This window comes from Patagioenas fasciata, chromosome 35, assembly GCF_037038585.1.
Source record: "Patagioenas fasciata isolate bPatFas1 chromosome 35, bPatFas1.hap1, whole genome shotgun sequence".
Taxonomy (NCBI): Eukaryota; Metazoa; Chordata; class Aves; order Columbiformes; family Columbidae; genus Patagioenas; species Patagioenas fasciata.
In genome coordinates this window covers 456,837-479,625 of record NC_092554.1, presented here as the reverse complement: position 1 = coordinate 479,625, position 22,789 = coordinate 456,837, and the positions used below count along the sequence as shown (strand labels likewise).

General features: G+C 49.8%; 1 pseudogene; it reads left to right on the top strand.

The window, feature by feature from the left end:
• The window catches only part of LOC139826163 (dynein axonemal heavy chain 9-like), a 68,794-nt pseudogene that overhangs the window by 5,766 nt on the left and 40,239 nt on the right, over positions 1–22,789 (top strand).

Here is a 22,789-nt window from a genome sequence, read left to right as displayed (position 1 = left end):
TTGTGAATAAAACAGCAGGAACCCCCTAAGATCCCCAGAATTGACGGGAGGGTGTCTACCAGGTGAATGGGGAGGATTGTCTCACATTCAGCTCTCTGCCTTGTTTCTGCAGCTGGTGTCGGTGCTGAGGGAGCTGAGCTACCTGTCTGGCAGCCGCCTGGGAGCCATCCCACCCACGGCAGCAGAAATCTGTTCCTCCAAGGAGTCATACCGGCAGCTGGCGGCCAACTTGGAGCTGATGGTGAACAGATACAACAAGGTCCTGAAGACAGTCCTGGAGGTCGAATACCCTCTCATACAGGAGCAGCTGTGGGATATTAACTTGAAGCTGAAGAAGGCAGAAGAAACACTCAACTGGAAGATGGAGGGTGAGCTAGCTCTGTGTTAGGGCAAAAGAGGCCGTACAGGATTTCACAGAATCCCAGACTGGTGAGGGCTGAAGAGACCTCTGGAGATCTCCCAGTCCAACCCCCCTGCTCACGCAGGGTCACAGAGCAGATCACACAGGTGGGTCCAGGCGGGTTTCAATGTCTCACAGAAGGAGACTCCACACCCGCTCTGGGCAGCCTGGGCCAGGCTCTGGCACCTCCCAGCAAACAAGTTTCTGCTCATGTTCAGATGGAGCCTCCTGTGTTTCAGTCTGTGCCCGTTGCCCCTCACCCTGGTGCTGGGCACCACTGAACAGAGTCTGGTCCATCCTCTGACAGCCACCCTGAGATATTGATCCCATTGATCAGATCCCTCTCAGCTTCTCTTCTCCAGCTCAACAGCCCCAGCTCTCTCAGCCTTTCCTCAGAAGAAAAATGCTCTAGACCCCTCAGCATCTTGGTAGCCACCGCTGGGCTCTCCCCAGTAATTCCTTGTCCTTCTTAAACTGGGGTGCCCAGAACTGGACACACCACTCAGATGGGGCCTCACGAGTGCAGAGCAGAGGGGGAGGATTCACCTCCCTCGACCTGCTGGCCACACTCCTACTCACGCAGCCCAGGTACCATCAACCTTCTTGGCCACAGGGCACATTGCTCATGGTTAACCTGCTCACTTGGGTCTCATCAGATTCCTCCCATGTCCCCAGCCTCCATCACCTGGTTCCCAGTGACAGTTCACAGCAGGGCAGGGGACTCTCCAGCAGAGCCAGCACTGGGGAGACAAAGGGCAGCCCCCAGCCTGCCTGCTCCTTCCCATCTTACCTTGATCTGCTTGGGCTGGGGACAGGATCCTGATCCCTTCAGCTTCCCTCTGGGCTTTTGGGGAAGAGAGGCTGCCCTGTAAGCAGTGATGCTGAGGAAACGGCAAGATTGGGGTTTGTGAGAGCTGGCAAGGCTGGGGTTGAAGAGTCTGCTCCCTGCCCGTGCCAGCCCAAGTGACCCACTGTGTGGTCATGTCCCTGTGTCCCCAAGGCACTGCTTTCTCCCTGAGTTGTGCAGGGACTGGGACCCCTTGGCCCAGCCATCTGGCTTGGGACAGACTTCTCCCGGTGGGGGCCAGGGCCACCTCGTTATCCTTTCCAGCCAGATGAAATACTGTGGTTAGTGGTGAGGTTTGTGCACCGTGACTTTGGGATGATTTAACCAGTGTTCTTGCTTGATCAGTTTTAACTGCAAAGCAGAATGGAGGAAGACAATTTGTTTCCTCTTGGTGAAAGCAAACTGCTCGCTGTTGGAATATATATTTCTGTCATCAGGCTTGTGGTATGAACAGGAACAAGTGTCCTCCCTTGGGAACTTGCAAAGCAGAATTCCTCATGCTGAAAAACTCTTTCTCCATTGCACACCAAAGATGAAGGGACTTTCCTGCAGATGAAGTTCCCTGAATCTAAATGCAGCCCTCGCTGGTACCTTGGGCTGTCACAGCCTGTGTTTGTGGGGCTGTGGGTCCCTGCTCTAGTGACAGTGGCAGGAACACTCAGCCTGTTGTCCTTGTTCTCTCTCTGGTAGCAGATTAAATCTGGGTACGGGAAAGGGGGAAGTGTCAGACGTCCCCACGGTGCTGGTGCTCCTGGCAGAAAACAGAGGCTGCAGCTGTACCATGGATTGTTGGGGTAGGAGGGAGCTAGAAGTGACTCTTTTGGTTGAGGTGGTAAGTCTCTTGTGTTAATGATGGGTGAGAAATACATGAAACCGTGGGGGAAAAGTCTTATGGAGAGTGCACAAGAGCTTGGCCATGCAGCTCTGAAAAAAAGTAGTCAATCATCTCATTTTTTACCAGGTGTCTGGGATCACATCTCCATGGTGATGGATGATGTCCATGACCTCGAGCAGAGGATACAGAAAGCCAAAAACAATGTTGAGGAGATCCAGACCATCGTGGGATCGTGGGCGTCGCCCATATTTGTGAGAAGAGATTGTAAAAGAGAATCGCTGCTGAGCCTGGAGGACTGTCAGGACCGCCTGGAACGGCGTTACAGCCTTGTCCGAGAGTCAGGGCAGAGGATTCATCTGCTGGTGAAGGTGAGGGGGGACCTTCTCCAGGGGTTTGTTGACTCTTCATAGGCTCTGGGTGTCTCTCCGCTCTGGTGAAAATGTCCAGAGCTGCTTCACCTTAAAATTAACTCCCTTAACTCATTTGAAAAACTTACCTGTTGTTGATGAAGGAATACTTTGATGGGTGAGCTGGTACAGCTGAGTGTGCGGGGCTGCTGACCAGGCACCGAGTTTGGAGCAGGAGCGGGAGCCGATGCAGCCCAGTCTGGCTCCCAGTCCTGGTTCTTGTGAAGCCACTAGAGGGGAGTCGTGCATCAGGCTTTGGGATCCTGCTCAGAGGAAAAACTCCTCCGAAATATTCACCTTAAAATGGAGAGGCAGCTGGCTGTGGCTGACCTTTCTGCTTTAGGCTTGTTGTTCCTCTGTGGGAGCAGGAGGTGACGCTGTCAGTCCAGGGAGAAGCTGAGTAACAAGAAAAAAGCTGCTGTCTGAACCCTGGGTTTTTTCCAGTGGCTTTGCCAGAGCTGAGAGTCCTCTTTGCAGAGCAGGAGAAAGCCCAAATCTCTGCGCCTCACCTGCCCAGAGGTTTTAGCGTGTCAGGGACAGCACCTTGGCTGGAAGGCAGATGGATTTTAGGTCCAGCCCACTCCTGAGGGTCACCATCTGGCCTTGGACTCTGGAGAGACTGGGCTGAGCCTCTCTGGGACACTGAGCCCTTGTTGCTCACCTTACTTCACTGTCTGCACTCAGCCTTGGGCTTCTGACCCACTTCTGTACCCTCTGAACCCACGGCGAGGATTTTACTATGCCCACGTTGTCCTGCTGCGACAGCTGTGACAGGCTCAACCACCTCCAGCTACACCCAAAAGATGGGAACACTTCCTAAATTGACCGGAGAGAACATGGGGCTGTGGCCAAGGCAGAAGGGCTGGCACCGCTGCTCTGGTGGCTCACAGGGCAGGACCAACTGCAAAGCAGCATGAAGGTCCTGGGGAGGGAAAGGCACCGTGGCCCAAAATAGGATGTCCCCATGCCTCTGTCCTGCTGTGCTGGTCAAACCTGGAGGAACAGCAGCAAAGGGGCCAAGAGCTGGTCTGCTGTGTTTCCCTTGGGTGTTCAGGTCTTCTTTTGAGCAGGTGAGTCTTGAGGCTGCTGAGAGAAGAGCACAGAGAGTTTGGGTACATGCACCCACAAGCACAGGCAGGACAGTGAGATGCTGGCTTGCATTGCCCTTTTGCACCAGGATGAGGCCTCTGGAGTAAAGGTTCAGTAGAACACCAGTGACAAGGGGGCATTGTCAAATACAAGGGCATGGGACGGTGAAGAGGGGGTGGTGCTTTCAAATGGGCATTCCCATAGTGTTCAGTCCTGTGAAGTTCCCCTTTCTCTTGTGTCAGCAAAATGTGGAGGTGAGTCTGCAAGGCACCAGAGCCCTGGCTTGCTCTGTTAACAGTTTAATCACTCAGCGTTGATGTGTAAAGTTGGGGAGCAGCAACTCTGGGTTGACTCAAGCCCAATTGGCAATCCACTCTATCTTGAGGAGGCTGAGGCCAGACCTTCTTGCTCTCTGCAACTGTCTGAAAGGAGGTTGGAGCATGGAGGGGGTTGGTCTCTTCTCCCAAGTAGTAAGAGATAGGATGAGAGGAAGTGGCCTCAAGTTGCACCAAGGAAAGTTCAGATTGGATATTAGGAAAAAATAATTCACAGAGAGGATTGTGAAGCTTTGGAATAGGCTGCCCAGAGCAGTGGTGGAGTCACATCCCTGGAGGTGTTAACAAATGTACAGATGGGGTTCTTAGGGACATGGGTTAGTGGTGGAGTTAGGTTATGGTTGGATTCGATGATCTTGAGGGTGTCTTCCAACCAGAATGATTCTATGATCTCATGTGTGCCAAGCTGCCATGCCACTGGGAATGGCACCCTCTCCTGTGTCCCCAGAGATGAAATACAGCCAGCTTTGAACCCCTGGCAGCAGACTGCAAGCTGGACCTTACGTTTTTTTTGAGCCCGTGCCTGTGTTGAGAGCCCCTGGCAGGCTTAGGAGAAAGAGCCCTCAGAGGGCATAGCAAGGCCGGAACAGGATCACGGCAGAGCCTGGGAGGTGCAGGGGATGGATACCCAGGCTGGTCTTGTGGGTGTGGAAGAGGAGACGCAAGAAGGATGGGGCCATTCTGTGGCCTAGAAAACCGTGAATTTCCTGACTGTGAACTTGCCTGGAGGTGAGGAACGCAATAAGCTGAGAAGGGAGGCTGTAAGCCGACCCTTTGTCTTCTGATCCCAACCTTTAACTATTTTCACTTGGTTTATTTAAAAACCCTTTTCTGAATTTTAAAGTTCTCTTGTTTTGAGATGACCATTTGTAGGGCAGAGGTGTAAGCAGTCCACTTGGAAGGACTCATCCACCCGAGGTAACATTATACAGGCCACAAGGACTGAGGCTTCATGCATTGGGATGAGCCTTTGGCCCAGGTCTGCAAAGCACCCTTGAGCCCTTTGGCCTCAGAGAAGAGGGAGGAGAAGGTTGCAGGGCTGCTAAGTCTCTCACGCACTCCATTTTTACCTTGTGATTATTTTGAGTTGCTTCAGATGACAAAGCAGCCCTTGACAGAAGGAGAAAATTGTGGCCATGCTACCAGCAGCAACATCCGTCTGTCTGGTTTCTCTCCCCCCGCAGGGCTGGTACCTGTGTGCTCATTGCCATGAGTCCTCAGCTGTGGGCAGCTCTTGTAGGACAGACTCAGCCCCGCTGTATTTCAAAGTGTCGTCTTTTTCTTCCAGGAAAACCAGAGCCTCTTACTTGCAGACCCAGCATCTGACATCTGGAAGGCCCATGTGGATTACGTGGATGAGATAGTTCTGGATGGATTCTTCACTGCCATTGAGTGCTCACTCAAGTACCTCCTCGAAAACACAGGTAACTGCTGGTTCCTCAGCTCTGGCCGTGATACCATCTTCAGTCTCACCAAAAGGAAGTTTCTGTTTTGTGCTTTGACTTGTGGTGGTCTTTCTACTCTGCCTCTTGCATTGTCTACAGCAAGTGCTGGAGGAGCCTCCAGACTCAGAGGGTAACTCTGTCCCCTGGTCACTGGAGCAAAGCCTTGCTCAAGGGAAGGGACAGAGATGACTGTGCACCATTTGCTGGGATTTGTGAACAGACAAAATTGAGGCATCATTCCAAGTCTGTTCTTGGGCATCAGCCATCTCCTGACCTCCCATGCACAAAGCATCAAGGTGACACAACCTTTCGTTTGTGGAGAGTCTCAAGAGTTGGTTCTGTGGATGAAAGACATGAAAGAAAAACCTCCATCACTGAGGAGTGAGGAGAGGGGTCACCAAAGCAGAGCTCCTGCCTAAGGCTGCCACGGAGGGTCACTCTGCTGAGAGCAGCTGTGTCCAGCTAAAGCACATCTTCAGAACGCTTCCCTCCTGGATGTGGAGGCACACTGAGCTGGAGAATTGCATCCAGTTCCTCACCATCTTGTTAAAAACAAGCACAGAATTTCACATTTGTGAAACCAGTTGGTGTTCTATTTTTTCATGCCTTTCTCCACTAAATTAAAGAGCCTCTTGGTTCCTGTTGTTTTTCTCCTCTTTAAGTACTTATGCGCTGTAATTGTTCAGCTCTCAGACTCCCTTTTGATTAGCTGAAGAGCCTGGTCTCTTTAAGGCTTCCCTCCACAGCATTTTTCCGGTCCTTAAATCACTTGTGTCTCATCTGTTCTCCAGTATCTCCTGTGGGTACCAGAACACCAGCTGGTTTGGCAGCCTCCCCTCTGCGTTGTATGCAGACACAATGTCACTGGACCCAGCGAGTGGGTGTCCCACCTGCCTGGTGTCCCTGTGGGGCATGTGTGTGTCTTGTGGTGGGATGTTAGTGGTGGCTCTAGATCACTTTTCTCCCCTTCAAAAATAACCTGGCACCTCTGTTCTTCCCTACCAGATCCCAAGGCAGGGCTTCCTCCCCTGTTTGAGGTGCAGCTGGATTTGGTGATCCCAGATTTGATATGTCAACCCTCCTTGGACCCTGGCACAAACGATGGCTTCTACGACGTGGTGGAAGGTCTTCTCAACGACATCTACCGGATCTCATCGCTGGTGCCCAGGCTGGCTGAGCACAGCGGCTTCCTCCACTACCAGGTCCGTGGCTGTGGAGCTCCCTCACGCTGTGTGGCAGTGAGGAGGTGCCACGCTGCCCCCGCATCACTGCGAGCTCCTCTCCTCTTCTCTCCAGGCTGACATGGAGGACATGGCTGACCTGGCCGACATGCGCCATGAGCTGATGGGGCGTGTGCAGGCCGTGATGGCGGCCTGCTGTGATTACCGCAGTGCCTTCGACCACTACTCCTACCTGTACGGGGAGGACAGAAAGGAGTTCTTCCGCCAGTTCCTCCTCTACGGGCACATTCTCACTGCGGCAGAAATCGAGGCCCATGCAGAGAACGGGGTCCCTGAGTCACCTCCCACGCTGCAGCAGTTCCGAGAGCAGATTGACTCCTACGAGAAGATCTATGAGGAGGTGAATCGCATCGAGCCCATCAGCATTTTCCAGAGTTGGATGAAAGTTGATGCTCGGCCTTTCAAAGCGTCTCTGCTGAATGTGATTAAACGGTGGAGCTTGGTGTTCAAGCAGCATCTCATGGACCACGTCATGCACAGGTAGGAACCGTTCTACCTCTTCTTCCCAGAACCAAAGTGGGTTTCTCTTGTGTTGGCTGGGCTTTATCATTTCACACTGATAAGCAAAAGGCTAATACAGGAGCAAGAGGAGGCGGCACACACCCCCTGCCAGCTCCATCGCATCTCTGCTGACTTTCATCCCCTCGTCTCTGCTGGGAGCAGCTGGTCCAGCTGAGTGTGTAAAGTGCAAACAGTTCCACGAACTCGGTACCATCGACATCCTGCGAGCTGATGCTCCTACGACCTACTGTGTGGTGTTGGACAGGATGTCTGTTTGTCTGTTCATCCTGGTCCAACTAATCTGATCTCTTCTAGGGCTCTATGCTTATTTTGTTGAATTTGCCATCAGTAAAGCTGCATTAATGCCATGAGATACTTGCTCCGTTTCTAAATGCAGTGCTCTTTTGAGTGCACTCTTTGTAAAAAAAGTAATTTGGGTTGCCTGGCATGAGCAGTCATGGGGAGGCAGTTTCAAGGTTACAAAAAGGAGGAGCTTTGGATGTAAGTTTTGAATTAACATGTGTTCCCTGCTCTGAATAGCTGCTCAGCCGCCTGGTCTCTGCAGGATGATGTGTTAGGTGATTTATTTGAGTAGTAGCAGCTGAAGGATGCCACAGGGCTTGGATGCTTACGAAGAAATATTTACAGACATATGTACTAGTGAAGGCTGCTGCGTGTGGTGGCTGCTGTGATCTCTTGTGTTCTTTTCAGCACGATAATTCCTGTGCAAAGAGGTTTTTGCATAGGTTAGAACAGGCATTTAGGAGTTCTTAGTAAGAGCTCCTGACTCAGCAGTTTAGTCTTTAATAGGTGAAGTGTTTAGGGCTATGTTTTGGTCCAGCAGCATCCACAGAATTTAAGCGGGCACTTCAAAAGTAAGCGTTTTGAGAAGGGAAGAATGGAAAGGACCAAAGATCCAGGAGCCCATCAAGCTCTGCTAACAGTGTCCAGCAGCTGGTGAGATCAAGAAGCAGGTAGGGAAACTTCCCCCAAATAGTCTCCTTGTCTCTAACCATTCGTACCTGAGGACTTTGAGAGTCATGGGTTGTGCCTTTGTATCTAAAGACCTGGATGGATTTTTTTTTCTCCCACAAATGTTCGGTTGCTTTTCTGAACCGCTGTGAATTTTTAACATCTGCATCCTTCTGCAGCAGAGACTTACCCTCTGAAATAAGGCAGCGTGCGAAGAAGAATCCCTGTTTGTTGTAGCTTTACAACCTACCAGGTTCATTTGTTGAATTCTTGTATTGGAAGAGATGACATGAAAACTGTCCTTTCAAATTCACTCTCTTCAGACCACAGACCCGAGCTCACAGGTCTCCCTTATAGAATCATAGGATAGAGTCATAGAATCTGTTTGGTTGGAAGAGACCATCAAGATCACAGAGTCCAACCATAACCTAACTCTGGCGCTACCCCATGTCCCTGAGAACCTCATCTATATGTCTATCCAACCCCTCCAGGGATGGTGACTCCACCACTGCCCAGGGCAGCCTGTTCCAAGGCCCGACAGCCATTTCTGTGAATAATTTTTTTCCTAATACCCAATCTGAACCTCCCCTGGAGAAATTTGAGGCCATTTTATCTTATCACTTGCTACCTGAGAGAAGAGACCAACCCCCTCCATGCTCCAACCTCCTTTCAGACAGTTGCAGAGATCAGGTCTCCCCTCACCTCCTGTTCTCCAGGCTGAACAGCCCCAGCTCCCTCAGCTGCTCCTCGTAAGACTTGTGCTCCTCAAATGCCTTTTCTCCAACCTGTGAAGTCCCAACCCATTTATCCGTTCCTCACAGGAAGCTGTACCACATCTATGGATCCCTGTGAGCATGAACTGTGGTTCTGATGCCCTCAGCATGTTGCCATGTGATGGGCAGAGTTAGCCAGGCCTTTCCCTCTCCGTGCCAGTCCAGCTGCCTGGATGATTCCGGTAGGAACTGCTCTCATTTGGTGCTTTCCTGTTTTGTGTTCTACAGCTTGTCTGACCTGGACGAGTTCATAAAAACTGCTGACAAAGGTTTGAGCAAAAAGGTTGAAAAAGGCGATTATGATGGTTTGGTGGAGATCATGGGGCATCTCCTGGCCGTTAAGGAAAGGCACAGTGTCACCGATGCCATGTTCGAGCCCCTGAAGCAAACCGTCGAACTGCTGAAGACGGATGAGCAAGAGCTGCCGGAGGAAGTCTATAAGCAACTGGAGGTGGGTGAAAAGCTGCGGTGGACACGGCGGTTTGCCGAGTAGCCAGCGTCAAAGAGTATGAGCTTAAGAGCATTGCAGGAATATTTAAAGCCCCACTCCCTGTCATTAGAGGGCCTCAGTGGATAGTATTTTACTATTGTGGGATGTGCCTTAATAGCTCTAAATTTTGGAGTTATATTGAGATTTTTCTTTTAAAGCAGAGATTAAGCCTTTTGTTATGTATGAAAAACATAGAATTGCCTGCTCCAACTCTCAGCGATTACTCTTGAAAAAAATTAATGCATTTTCAAATACATCTGTTAATTAGTTTGAATTATAATTATTTTTAAATAAGCCAGTTCTTGGCAACTGTGGAGATGGGAAGGATAATGTTGGCAGAGGAGTCGCCTTCTCATAGGACTTCAGTCCTCCACTAGGTCTATAACACCCAATCTGCTTGACCCAAAGGACATCACTGGGAGCACGTTATGAAAGTATTTCAGCACCTTTCCACATCTGGCCCTGATGAATCAATTTTTCTTTGGGGAATTCTTCTCATTTCTGGACAGGGGACCATGAGGTGAAGGCTGGAAAAGCCTGTGGGATGCCCAGCCAGCCTTGGGGAACTGGCAGCAGTCACCATGTTACGGTGGAGGAGCGTGTGGCTGCGTACTGATGGATACCCCTTAGTCACGGGGCGTTGTGTGCAGAGGGCTCTGTGTAGGACACCAGGTTTAAGGCAGAGCTTTTTGGGGAGAAGTTCCTCCCTCTGCTGCAGGCTTGGATGGGACCTGAGCGGGGTTCAGCAATCCCCCAGTTTTCTGCTGGTGCAGCCGTGATCCACGGATGGTTGTATCACCAAATCTGACACGGGTAAGGGTCCTAAAGATAACTGGATTCCTACAGACACCCTGAAAAACAGAAGAGCTGCATTAAATGAATGTTTTGGCTGCTACAGCAGCTTCAGTTCAGCATAAAAAATGGTGCTATGGGGAACCCAGCTCTGCTGATTCCTCTGCCCAAGAGCCGCTTGCTTGGTGCCTGTTTGTGCGTGTAGATTTGAACAACTGATTTATTTTTCTGACAGAAGAAATGAGGTATGCAGGGCAGCCATTCAGATGTAGGAGATAACAAAACAGTTTCGTTCTTTCTGGCAAGTGACAGCAACACATAGTTGAATAATTCATTCACTGCTGTACACAGTAGGAAAACCAAAGTAAGTTCCTCCAGGTACCGCTCCCTCCATGGCCATGAAGATGGATGGGCTGGAGCTGATAGTTTGTATGAGAAGGACAAGGAAGCAGCTCCATGTGTGCCCTGCTATGGTCATGGATAGTGATTTCTACAGAGACTGGAACATGAAGTGCCGGAAAGAGACCCCTCAGGAGGGACTGGCCCTGCTCTGGCCGCCTCTGCTGCCTCCAGGTTATTTCGCTTCTTTGCATAGTGTTGGTGCATCTCCATTAGTCTTCTCAACTATGTGCACTGGGATGAAAAGAAGCCCAAAGTCTTTCCTGTAGGCTGGCACAGTACCTGGGGAAGTGGGAGAGCAAAGCTGTGGGACTTGAGGACAGCAGAGCCCTGGCTGGTGTCACTGTCTGGGGTGAGGATTTGGCTCGAGAAGTCTAGTGAGAAGAGAAGAAATCAAATCTCTTTCTAAATGAAATCCCAGGTGCAAAGGGTGGATTGTTAGCAGTGCTGTGCACCAGCAGCTTGGATGCAGTCCTGAGAAAGAAACTGTCTTATTTAGTACTAATATTATACAGGCAGGCTGGAGGGATTTGCCCCAGAAAGCTCTGTAGAAGTCCTTCTGGCATAATATCTTCTGCTCTAAGAGCTGGCTGGAAATTTCCCAGGCTCTGTTTCTTAATTAGCTCTGGGAAGCCGGACGATCTGATGAACTTGCATCCTCAGCCCACCCTCCTGCCTCCAGCCAGCTCTGGGTCCCGCTGGGCTCGGTGTCAGGAGAACTGTGCTCTCTCAACCACCGAGCCATCCTGGGAGCCCAGGATCTGGTCTGGGACCCTTCTTCTGAAGTTATTTAACATGTTTTTGCAATCAGAGCAGTCAGTTTTAAAGTCTCAGTCTTCGTTCGTCTTCAAAATTGTGGATAACTGATAAGTTTTATCCCAAATTGTGTTTAGCTTTTGCATCACAACAAAACTTCCTTGCAGTTTTAGGCATGGAATCTGTTGCTTTTCCTGTTCTGTGATTGTCCATAAACAGATCAGTCACATCTTATATCAAATAGCAAATACTGCCTACCGTCATTTAAGTTTTGCTTGCAGGAGCTGCCAGAAAAATGGAACAATATAAAGAAGCTGGCGATAGCTGTGAAGCAGCGTGTGGCTCCTCTGCAGGCGAACGAAATGACAGTTGTGCGCAAGAGCTGTGCGGCGTTTGATGTTGAGCAACGCAGATTCAGAGAGCGATTTCGGAAAGAAGCACCATTCAGGTACAGTGAAATTATAACATCAGAGAAGCCCTGAGGAAGAAAAGCTTCATGGGATCATCTCGGAGTGTCCTGAGGATGTGTTCTTGAACCCTTGCATACATTTCCTACCTGCTCACGGTGTTGTATCTGTTATGCCCTGGGTGTTTTGTCCCTGCAAACACTGTAAGGTGTTAGCAAGAGATTCAATCTGGATGCTGAGTGCACAATATTGCTTAAAGGGGTTGTCAGCAGTGCCATGTGGCTGCACCGTCAATGGGTACTATAGATGTATCGTGTCTGCTTTGTGTCTCAGAGGCACCATTTGTTTTATGTTTTCTTTAGAAGTTGTTACAATATCACTTATGAAGAACAAACATTTCTTTCTAGGTTTGACACCAAAAAGCCTTATCAACTGCTGGATACAAAGCACATTGAGATTAAACAAATGGAGTCAGCCATGACCTCGATTTATGAATCAGCTGGTCTGTTTGAAGTCATAGTGCCAGACTATAAACAACTGAAGCAGTGCCGAAAGGAGCTGTGTCTTCTCAAAGAGCTCTGGGATATGATCTCCCTTGTGGGCACTTGCCTTGATGACTGGCAGACCACCAAATGGGCGGATATTAACGTGGAAAACATGGATCTGGAGTGTAAAAAGTTTGCAAGAGAGATTCGGAATTTGGATAAGGAGGTGAGGGCGTGGGATGCTTTCACTGGGCTGGACAGCAAGGTGAAGAACATGCTGACGGCCCTGAAAGCTGTGGCAGAACTTCAAAATCCCGCCATTAGGGAAAGGCACTGGAATCAGCTGATGCAGGTGACGGGTGTGAGGTTTGTGGTGGACTCGGACACCACGCTGGCTGACCTCCTGAAGCTCAACCTCCATAACTTTGAGGATGAGGTTCGTGGCATTGTGGACAAAGCAGTACGAGAAATGAGTATGGAGAAAGTCCTGAAGGAGCTAAAAATGACTTGGAGCACCATGGAGTTTCAGTATGAGCCTCACCCCCGGACGAACATCCCGTTGCTGAAGTCAGACGAGGAACTCATAGAAACTTTAGAAGACAACCAGGTGCAGCTGCAGAATTTAATGACATCCAAATGTATTGCTTTCTTCTTGGAGGAAGTGTCCATATGGCAGAGGAAGCTGTCCACAACAGATTCCGTCATTTCTCTCTGGTTCGAAGTGCAGCGTACGTGGTCTCACTTGGAGAGCATATTCATAGGCTCAGAAGATATACGGGCACAGCTTCCTAAGGTATGAAATCCCAAATCCTATTTTTCCTGTGTGGAAAGCGTTGAAGAAGAGCCTCCATTACACAGAAGAAGGTTGTCTATATTGCCGTGTTCCCCCAAGCAGGACTGTTCTCTTGCTGCATTGCTTTCTTGGAGGCTCCCTTAATGCTACAGCAGTTTCCCCAGTGTTGCCCCAGGATGTTTTTGTACTGTTGGTTGTGCCTGAACCCTGCTGAGAAACTGTTTTTCCTCCCCTCCACCATTGCACAGCAGATGCAGAGTTCCTGGAGGCTGAGCAGGAGGCTGCTGGCTTCCTTCAGTGGTACAGGCATGTTCCCTCTTTCCTTGGAGGGGAGAAGACGGAGATAATTACTCAGATGGTGCAAATTGTCAAATCAGAGCTGGACCAGGCAGCTTTGCAGTATCCGCTTCCCTGCCTCCAGTGCTGGTGCAGCAGGAGAGCAGCTCTTCTCCCACTTCAGCTTCAGAAAATTGAGCAGAGTTGTCACTGATGCCCTCCTCAGGGTTGTGACCTCCTCAGGGCTGTCTTGGAGTCCAGCTTCCAGTCTTATTCCCTATTCTCTTGATTATTTAGAAAATCTTCCAAGCTTGTTCCTGGCCCCGCTGGACCACTCGCAGCCCTGTGGAGGAACCTGCCTTTCACTCACGAGTGACCCACAGTTGGCTGTGTGACCCCCGTCCCTGTTCACGAGCAGCATCGCTGACAGCACCACTGTGGGACGAACACCCACGAGGGGATGTGCGCAGCCCATTGACCCCTGGACAACACACTGTTCTGTCTCCAACCCTGCACTCTGCTCTGCTTGGACTGTTCCTCCATCTGCTTCAGAGAGCACGCTGTGCTGAGTGTCCTGGGGGCAGTTTTTGGCCCCTCACACCAAGAAAGCCCTTGTGGTGCTGGAGCAAGTTGAGAGAAGGGAATGGAGCTGGTGAGGGGCTGGAGCACAAGTGTGATGGGAGCGGCTGAGGGACCTGGGGGGTTCAGCTGGAGAACAGGAGCTGAGGGGAGACCTTCTGATCTCTGAACTGCCTGAAGGGAGCTCGGAGCCAGGGGGGGTCGGGCTCTGCTCCCCAGGAACAAGCGCCAGGAGCAGAGGAAACGGCCTCAAGTTGCGCCAGGGGAGGCTGAGGTTGGATCTGGGGAACAATTTCTTCCCCAAAGGGCTGTGGGGCATTGGAACAGGCTGCCCAGGGCAGTGCTGGAGTCACCATCCCTGGAAGATGTATAGATGAGGAACATGGTTTAGTACTAGATTTAGGTTATGGTTGGACTCAGTGATCTCAATGGTCTCCTCCAGCTAAATGATTCTATGATTCTGGGCACACCTCGCTCACTGGGCAATATATACAGGTGCTGATAACCAGTGCCCTGAGGCTGTACCATGTGCCAGCAAGCTCTTAATATCCAGGAGCTATCTAATGTCATGTATGAAATTGCATCGTGATTTACATTTGCATCCTGCTGGGCAGCTGTCTGCATCTCAGTAGCTGTCTGGCAGTGGTATGAACCATAGAACCATAGGATGTCCTGACTTGGAAGGACCCATCAGGATTGTCAAGTCCAACTCCTGTCCCTGCACAGGACACCCCACAGGTCACCCCATGTGTCTGAGGACGCTGTCCAGTCTCTCCTTGAACACTGTCAGGTTGGGGCTGTGACCCCTCCCTGGGAGCCTGTTCAGTGTCCAGCACCTCTGGGTGAAGAACCTTTTCCTCATGTCCCACTGCCCTCCCTGGCACATCTGCTGCCATTCCCTGGGCTCTGTCACTGTCACAGAGAAGAGCTCAGCCCTGCCCCTCCTGCTCCTGCTGAGGAACCTGCAGCCCATGAGCTCTGCCCTCAGTCTGCTCTGCTCCAGCTGAGCAAACCCAGGGACTTCAGCCGCTCCTCATACGGTTTCCCCTCCGAACCCTTCACCAAGTTCATGTCCCTCCTCTGGACACCCTCCAGTAGCTTTATCTCCTTTTCTCCTGTGTCCCCAGCCCTGCACACAGTGAATGCTGCAGGTGAGGCCGCCCCAGCACAGAGCAGAGCGGGACAATCCCCTCCCTGCCCGGCTGGCCGTGCTGTGCTGGATGCACCAGGACACGGGGCCCTCTTGGCTCCAGGGACACAGGTGGCTCAGTCAGCAGCTTCTCTTCCGTAAAAGAAAGACTGAAGCTCAAAGTCTCTGTAGCTGAGCACCCTCAGGATGCATCCAGGGCTGGGGGGATGTGCTGACAGGCTGTGGGATGCTCACCTGGAGCTGGATCTGTGGCGTGAGTGTAGGGAGGGCTCAACCTTCCAGATGGAGCCTTGCTCCTGGGGCTGAACACAGGGTAGCGTGGAAGTGTTACCTGGACTGCTTGGAACACTTGTTCAGTGTCCCGCCTCACTTAGGAGGCCTGACCTGGGAAGAAGGGAGGAGCAGAGATGTTTTGAACATAGCTTGCTTTATTCTTCAGTGTTTAGCTCCAGAAATTCAGAGTCCCTGTTAGATATGGAGCATAATTGTTGATGTGGGCCTCCGGTGCTGACGTGGGGTTTCCATACCCTCATTGAAGGCAAGGAAGGGCTCTCCTCTACAAGAGTCATCATACCCGTTTTGTGGATGGGTGTTGGGATTCCTGTGCTGTAGCAGGAGGGGAGGAGTGCACTCACATGAGGCTGGGAGCCTTTCCACGGTGTGGGAGCATCTCCTGCTGCTGCAGCCAGGGAAACTTGGTACTTCACCTGGACATGGGAGAGAGAGATTTATGAGGTTTTCCAAGGGGAATTAAATCCCATGAAAATGGTTGGTCCTAGACATTGCCTCCTGCATGGAGCACTTTATCCACAACCCCTTTGGGATACAGTGACAAGAAGGCAAGTGCCTGTTTGCAGACTAGTTTCAGGCAAGTCAGTGGAAGAGCCATTCTGGAATGGTGGAGGGGTCCCTGTCTGCACTGGACAGAAGGTTTTCCCCTCAACCCAAAGACAGCACCCAGAGGATGGAGACCTTTAGCACAAAATCCATGTTTTACCATGAACATGTTTGTGTTGCTTTTTAGGACTCCAAACGCTTTGAAGGGATTGATGTGGACTTTAAAGAACTGGCCTGTGAAACTCAGAAAACCCCAAATGTGGTTGAGGCCACCAATAAACCAGGTCTGTCCCAACCACTGGAGGACATTCAGAGTAGGTAGGTACAACTTCAGTCCCAGGATTTTGTCAGAGACTGGGATCAGCTCTAATAAGTTGGTTTAACCTGTGCTCCAAGGCTTTCCTTCTGGACTGTGCGTTCTTTGCATTCACACATTGAGTCTTTTTATTCATGATCCATCACCCTGAAGCCCCCAAGGTGGATTCTGGCTTTGCGTATGTGCAAACTCTTATCTTGAATATTGATTTGCACACATACAAAGCTAGGCACTCAGTTGGTTTTAATAACATGTGGCCTCACTGCCACCCCAAATTTGGTGTCTTAAATATCTATTTAGCAGTCCAAGCAGGGATATCTGCAGCAGAGCTGATCCCATGTGCTTTAATTAACAAAATTATCTTTGTGTGTGTACCCTTCACAGATGGTATAACTAAACTCCCTGAGAAAGACCTTAATGTCCAGAGATGGATGCAGTTCTCACCTAACATATGAGCTGCTCTACCTGGAACACACCTAACAAGTTAACGTGATAGCTGTTGTGTCAGTAATAACTATCCATTTAAAATAGAGATCTAATTTTACTTCCTAAACAGATAAGGCCCGTGTTCCCCACAGAGGACTAACTGCATGTTATTTATGAACTTTGAAAGCTCAGCAGCAGTTTAACATGTAAACACTGAGAGATTCATTTTAGAACGGAGCAAACAAGTTTCTTTTCAGGCTTCACAAGCACAAAAAGCTGAGTAGGTTTGAATCAGACTTTAAAATGTGCTCATTAGAATAAAAGCAGTTTTGGAAACTTTCATCCTAGTGTGAAATCACCTGTGGCAGTTGAGAGCTTGTCTAAAACAGTAAGTCAGACTGCAAAGCCTTTCTAGCCTCTTCTTCCACCTGTGTTTCTGCTTTTTGGTGAGGATTCTCTGACTCTTTGTCTGTTTGACCCTTGGGAGTGGAGAGAGATCTATGAGTTACTATGTGCTTTGTTATCTATTTGGAAAATGCTGTAAAGGACCAGCCTGCAGGCTCAGCTCATGTCTGGCATTTCCCCATGGGAGGGGAGAATCTGCTCGATAACCCAAACTGTAGCACGACACATTAAAGGATATTCACCCGCCTGTCCTGGGCTCTATTTTTCTGCTCTTCTCCCCAGGTTGTCCCTGTGTGAGAAGGCTTTGGCTGAATATTTGGACATGAAAAGATTGGCCTTTCCCAGATTTTACTTTGTTTCTTCAGCAGATTGATTGGATATTCTTTCCAATGGCACCAACCCACAGCTGGTAAGCCTTGCACTATGTCACCTTCACATTTTCCAGCTGTCAGTAATGTCAGGGTGGAAGATGCTGTCTAGGGACTCAGCTGTAGCTTATCCTTTCTTGAGTGCCTTTTCTCCCACCCTCACTTGGATTAACAATAACTCTTTCACTGCTGGCCTTCATCTGTCGTCTCTGAAAGGCAATGCGCACACTGGATGTTGTCCCATCTGTCCCTGGTGATGCTTGCAGATGGTTCTGAAAGCACTGCACAGAGCAGAGCTATGTTCTTGATACCATAAAAACAGTGGGTTTGTTTCTGCTGGGATACAGTGAGGTTGGGGGAAACCATTTCTTGAGGATCTCAGCCAAAACTTGTTGCTGAGCTTGGTTCCCCAAGCTGGGATGCCAGCAAACAGCATCTGTTGTTGAAAGAGCCACAGACCGGTCATTCAAATGTGACAGTGCTGACAACCGAGGGCTTGGAGACGTCTCTGTTTTTAGGCAGAGGAGACATCTGCTAGTCAGCCACTTCTTCCTTCCCCCGTGCAAAGGTCTTTGGGATGGCCTGTTCACAGGGGAAGAGCAGAACACAGCCTGGAAGAGGTAAGACAGCTGGTGGTCAGACAGTGGCTGTGGCCAAGGCAGGACTTCCTTGGGTTGCCACCCACCCTGCACAGCTCTGCTTGGCCTTGTTTGGGACGCATCTTTTATTCAGAGGTTGGTGCATAAAACCAGTCAAAACGTTCACAGCAAAAGGCGAGTGTTGGATGATGAACAAAGTCCTAATTCTGTCTTTTGGTAGCGAGTATTTTCACTTTCTTCAGGCTTTCCACCATTTTCAGTATTGATGTGAGCACAGGAATGGAGCAGGTTTGCATGTGTATTTGGAAATGCTGTTGTTTACCTCTAACCTTTAACGCTGCTTCTATCTGTGTCTGCTGCTGGGTGATTTCAGCCCACAGAGTATCATAAATACATAGTTGATTGATATTTAAAATGAAGAGGAAAAAAAAAACACAGGAAGCAAAGATACTGTGTTGAAATGCTCTATTGAGTAAGAAGAAATTCCTGGTGTTTTCTGTTATTCAAAAGTATTTGCAGTAAAATCAAAGTAAATGTCAAGCAGTATCATACATAGATACACTCTCAGCCTTCCCAATGTAGTTTCAAAGTCTGATGATTCCTAAAGGAGGATTAAATACACAGTGACATTATCCTCGTGAACTGGGTGCTGAACTTGTGCAGACTCAGGTGCGTTCGGGCTCTGGCAGCAGGATCGCAGCAAGTGCTGGGGTTGTGTCCGAACCCTCCAGACTGGACAGGGTCTGGGAAGGGGCAGCTGGGGATTTGTGACCAGAAGCTTCTACATGTAAGAAAAAGTTTCTACGGTTTACTTACGGTTTGAAAAGAGATAAGCTTATGGCCTCAAGATACGCTTAATGGCCTCAAGTTGTGCCAGGGGAGGTTCAGATTGGATATTGTAAAAAAATTCTTCCCAGAAAGGGCTGTGGGGCATGGGAACAGGCTGCCCAGGGCAGTGCTGGAGTCACCATCCCTGGAGGGGTTTAAAAGGCATTTAGACGAGGTTCTTAGGGACATGGATTAGTGCCAGAGCTAGGGTATGGCTGGACTTGATCCTGAGGGTTTCTTCCACCCAAAATGATTCTGTGATCTGGGGGGATGCTGAGTGCCCTGTGCTTCTCAGAGTCACTTAGCACCTCCCAGGGTTTGGCCCTGCTTGTATGTGTGTGAGAAGCTGCGTCCGCTTGCAGCACAGCTCATGAGAGGGAGGGTTGTAGTTCTTTGTGAGTCAGTGAGTCAGAATTAGATGGACAAATCCACCTCCACCCTTCCTTCTCTGAAAGCATCAGAGCATTGGGCATCTCACCCAGAATCCCAGAATGTCAGGGTTGGAAGGGACCTGGAAAGCTCATCCAGTGCAATCCCCCCACGGAGCAGGAACACCCAGCTGAGGTTCCACAGGAAGGGGTCCAGGGGGTTTGAATGTCTGCAGAGAAGGAGACTCCACAGCCTCCCTGGGCAGCCTGGGCCAGGCTCTGACACCCTCACTGAGAAGAAGTTTCTTCTCAAATTTAAGTGAAACCTCCTGTGTTCCAGTTTGAACCCATTCCCCCTTGTCCTATCACTGGTTGTCACCGAGGAGAGCCTGGCTCCATTCTCCTGACACTCCCCCTTTATACATCTGTAAACATGAATGAGTCCCCCCTCAGTCTCCTCTTGTCCAGCTCCAGAGCCCCAGCTCCCTCAGCCTTTCCTCACACGGGAGATGCTCCACTCCCTCCAGCATCTTGGTGGCTGCGCTGGACTCTCTCCAGCAGTTCCCTGTCCTTCTGGAGCTGAGGGGCCACAACTGGTCACAATATTCCAGGTGTGGTCTCCCCAGGGCAGAGCAGAGGGGCAGGAGAACCTCTCTGACCTACTGACCACCCCCTTCTAACCCACCCCAGGTACCATTGGCCTTCCTGGCCACAAGGGCCCAGTGCTGGCTCATGGTCACCCTGCTGTCCCCAGGACCCCCAGGTCCCTTTCCCTCATTTCTCATCTCCCCTATGGGAGTTTTTCTACCTCTCTGCTGTAATTGAGAGAGGCAGCTCCTGTCTGGGACTGCTTTGGGAGCTTCCCCTTTCTGTGGGGACGTCAATCCTAGGAGAATCTCACCTTCATTGGCGTGGGGCGCGCAGTGATGCAGTTGTGTGTTACGCAGTGGTCTGGAAGAAGTGCTGGTGACCTGCTCAGCTCCCAGCAGGCAGATGCTGATGTTGAGAGCCCACAGCATCTCCCTGTTGGCTTTGCAGACTCAGATGGAGGTGAACAGGAAAGAACTGAATTATTCTTTTCCTTCTGGAAGAGTGCTTTTGGTGAACATGGTTGTTCTATAGGAGGTCTGGGCTGTTTATCATAGGTCTTAGGCAGAAATAAAGATCTTTCTTCTCCATGAAAGAGAATTTAGGATATTTCACTAGCACAAAATCAGTTTCTAGTAGTGGAAAAACAGGAAAGTTCATAGTGAAGAAAACTCCACGTTGTGCTGAGAATAGGATGAGGTGGAGAAATGGCTACAGACTTCTCATCACTACATGTAGGGAAATTTGGGGTAGGAGTCATGAGGTGTTTCAATGTTTTCTATGCTTTTGCTCTGTATGGAAGATTTCCCAATGGAGAAACATGATTTATTAAGGCATGTCTGTTTTCTAAATTCCGTAGAAATAGGTGGAAGTATTACAAGAGACAGCAAGAGGCTTTTGTTGGCAGTATGTTGGCCACATTTGAGAAGATGTGGTGCTACCTAAATATCCAAGATATTTTGTTAACATGATTTTGCTTGTGACACGTATAGTGATCTTCATTCCGCTCGTCCTATCTCGGTTGCTTTATTTATACAACCCGTTTTGCAGGTGCAACGTCATCTTTCCAAACTCTTTGACAGCTTGGCCAGGATGAAATTCCAGCTGGACTCTGAGCAAAAGCCAACCAAGGTTGGCCTGGGAATGTACAGTAGAGAGGAGGAGTCCGTCAGCTTCAGCGAGCCCTGTGACTGCAGTGGGCAGGTGAGAGGGAAGTCCTTGTCTATCAGAACTGTCCGGTGGAGTCTGCTCCCCTGCCCCTCGTGTGAGATCCCTTGCCAAGACGTCATAGAGCTTCACTGCTCTCCCCTGGTGCATGAGAAAAGCTGGAAGAGGTGGTGATTTAGTACCTCCTTACACCACAACCTTTCGTGTCACTCTGGATAGGTCCTCACTAAGGGGGGACGTGGATGTCGCAGTCCACTGTGAGAGAAAGAGCTGTGCCATTTTTCTGACTAGGTTTTTAATTTGATTTTTTCTAAGACCTTTTGAAGGTTGGTCTTAAAGCTTGCTACAAATATCCTCGGTGAGGGAGGGGATGCAGACTGAAAAGAGACTAAGCTATTCCATAGTACCTCTGCACGGGTGTGTTTGGCAGGAGAAGGCCTTTTACCTGTTTCTCAAGTCTTCATTATTTCATACCACGAGTGAAAGTATGAAATGTAAGAATCAAGCTACTGCTCAGCTTATCTATCCTGGTAGTTTCACCTTTCTGCATGGTCTATTACAGGAAGCTAAAGTACGTAATACCGGCTACTGAGCTCCCCAGCAATGGAGCTTGCTGCGTTCAGTCTGTCTTCTTGTTGAGGGCTTTGCCTGTGAAATATGAAATTCAGCAGGAATTGTGTTCCCAAGTTTGGCAGCATCTTTCTTCTGCTGCTGGCAGACTGCCCACATCCCACCAGGGATTCTGTCATGGCCTGGAGGTGGAACACACCTGACCAAATTATTCATTGACGGAGTTCATTTTGGTTCCTCCTGTAGCTAGAGTTCAAGAAAAAAATCTGTCTTCTGTTCTTGGTGTCTGGAAGTAGATGCTAATCCTACAGTACCAGAATTAGCCAAATCTACCCAGTCTGAAGGAGGCTGTGAGGTTTGGTTAACTCATAGAATGTCCTGAGCTGGAAGGGACCCACCAGGATCATGGAGTCCAAGTCCTGTCCCTGCAGTGACAACCCCACAGGTCACCCCGTGTGTCTGAGGACGTTGCCCAGTCTCTCCTTGAACACTGTCAGGTTGGGGCTGTGACACCTCCCTGGGAGCCTGTTCAGTGTCCAGCACCTCTGGGTGAAGAACCTTTCCCTCATGTCCAGTCTAAAGAGAACTGAGATGCTTGCCTCATTTCCTATCTTCACTAATTACCAAAGGCACTTAAGAAGAGCAAATGTGTTACTGGGATTTAATCTCTTTTCCAGGTTGAAGTCTGGCTCAGTCATGTACTAGACAGCATGAGGGCTACTGTGAGAGATGAGATGACAGAAGCCGTCATGGCTTATGAGGAAAAACCAAGGGAACAATGGCTCTTTGACTATCCTGCCCAGGTATCTGCCACTGCTTCTTATCACCACTCAGGCTGGCTCGTGGAAAGGTAGCTCTTGGGTTCCCCATCAGTCCTGCCCTTCCCTTCTTTCAGCAGCTGTGGACAGGCATGTTTCTGGCCTCCACCTTGCTATCCAGGAGAGAGGGAGGATGAGTTGTCCTTTATCCTGGCGGTCTCCTGATGGAGTTTTCAGGCTGAGCTCCATGCTCTGGTTGGGGCTCTTGGTTGGGTGACAGAGCCCAGGGGCTTGGGCAGTGCAGTCTGTACAGCCAGAGCAGTGAGAGGTGCAGCAGGAAGGCAAAGTGGTGAGGCCTGATAAGAGTGAAGAGCCCCTCAGATGCACCTCTGACAACCTCGTGGTCTCCAACTCTTCCTCCTCTGCTGTGTCAGGCATGTGAAAGGTGCTGATTTACTTATAACTAGCTGCTAAATGTGTCTGTCACTGATATGGTGTTTTAAATGAATGTCATGGAGCAGATCCTTGTTGTACTGTCTGCTGTGACTACTGTATGAAAAAATACTTAATTTCATGTCACGGATGTT